Below are 1,776 nucleotides of genomic sequence, written 5' to 3'. Positions count from 1 at the left end.
TGAGCCAGTGGATAAAAGATTGATTCTCCCTCTCTCTCTCTCTCTCTCTCTCTCTCTCTCTCTCCCCTCCCCCCATTCCCTCTCCATAACTCTGATTTTCAAATAGATAAATCTTTCATTAAAAAGTAAAAAAAAAAAAAAACACATAATTGGAAAAAATATTTGCAAATCATGCATCTGGTAAGGATCTTTTTTTTTCTTTTCTTTTTTTTTTTTTTTTTTAATTTGAGAGACAGATCTACAGACAGAGAGAAGGAGAAAAGGAAGGTCTTCCAACCAATGGTTCACTCCCCAAATGGCCACAATGGCCGTAGTTGGGCCAGGCCGAAGCCAGTAGCCAGGAGCTTCCTCTGGGTCTCCCACAAGGGCACAGGGCCCAAGGACTTGGGTCATCTTCCACTGCTTTCTCAGCCATAGTAGAGGGCTGGATTGGAAGAGGAGCAGCCAGGACATGAGCCAGCACCCATATAGGATGCTGGCGCTGCAGGCAGAGGCTTAGCCTACTACGCCACAGCGCTGGCCCCCTCTGGTAAGGATCTTGTACCTAAAATGTACAGTGTTCTAATCAGTACCAAAAAGACAACTCAGTTAAAAATGGGCAAAGAACAGTTACAGCTGAAAAGAGGTAGCCAATTAAACTCTTGAAAAGATGGTCAGCATCATTCGTCCCAAGGGTAATGCAAATTAAAACCACAAGACGGGTGGGTATTTGGCTTAGCAGTTAAGTTTCCATTGGGACACCCAAAACCCATTTTGGAATGCCTGAGTTTGAGTACCAGCTCTGTTCCTGATTCTAGGATGCACCCTGGGAGGCAGTAGGTGATGGCTCAAGTAGTTGGGTCCCTACCACGACCTGAATTGAGTTTCTGGCTCCTGACTGGCCTGGCCTGGATTGAGCCTTTGCAGGCGTTTGAGGAATAAATCAGTGAATGAGAGCTCTCTCTCTCTGCCTTTCTCTGTCTCTCTGTCTCTCTCTGTCTCTCTCTCTCTCTGTTTCTTTCCCTCTCTGCCTCTCAAATAAAAAAAAAAGTAATTGAGAAATAAGAGATACCACTTTTTACCCACTAGTTTCACTACAATTGAAAAAAAAGGATAAGGTCATTATCAAGGTTTTTAGAATGCAATTTCTCATTTGCTGTGGACATGACCATAAAAAAATTTTCCACTTGGATTTCTCTCTGCTATCTTGCTAGTAATTAGCCTATTGGGAACAATTTCAAAAACAAAAAGATAGTGGGGCCAGCACTGTGATGTAGCAGGTAAAGCTGCCACCTGCAGTGCCGGCATCCCATATAGATGCTGGTTCAAGTCTTGGCTGCTCCATTTCCAATCCAGCTCTCTGCTATGGCTTGGGAAAATCCTTGGGCCCCTGCACGCACATGGGAGACCTGGAAGAAGCTCCTGGTTCCTGGCTTTGAATCCGCACAGCTCCAGTCATTGTGGCCATCTAGAGAGTGAGGGAGGGCTTCTCTCTCTCTCTGCCTCTGCCTCTCTGTAACTCTGCCTTTCAAATAAAAATAAATAAATCTTTTTAAAAAAAGATAGTAACAATATTTGACAGTGGATATGGAACTCTCATACACCGCTAGTGGAAATATACAATGATGTAGTCACTTTGAAAAAGTATCTGGCAATTCCTCAAAACTTAGATATAGAGTTACCATATGGCCCAGCAATTCCACCTCTAGGTGTATATCCAAGAGAAATGAAAATATGCCTACACAAAAGCTTATACATGAACGGTCATAACAGTAATATTGATAATAACTAAAAGAT

General features: G+C 43.0%; 1 non-coding gene across 1 annotated transcript; it reads left to right on the top strand.

Moving 5' to 3' along the window:
• Positions 1 to 1,095: 1,095 nt before the first annotated feature.
• LOC127490866 (small nucleolar RNA SNORA32) lies at positions 1,096 to 1,216 on the top strand. Its single transcript, XR_007919257.1, has one exon. It is a non-coding gene; the product is annotated as a small nucleolar RNA SNORA32 (small nucleolar RNA).
• The last annotated feature ends 560 nt before the right edge of the window (positions 1,217 to 1,776 follow it).

This window comes from Oryctolagus cuniculus, chromosome 6 (genome assembly GCF_051225735.1).
Source record: "Oryctolagus cuniculus isolate XC-2025 breed Fujian yellow rabbit chromosome 6, ASM5122573v1, whole genome shotgun sequence".
NCBI lineage: Eukaryota > Metazoa > Chordata > Mammalia > Lagomorpha > Leporidae > Oryctolagus > Oryctolagus cuniculus.
Note: the sequence above shows the minus strand (reverse complement) of the source record. Positions and strands in the feature narration are given on the sequence as shown.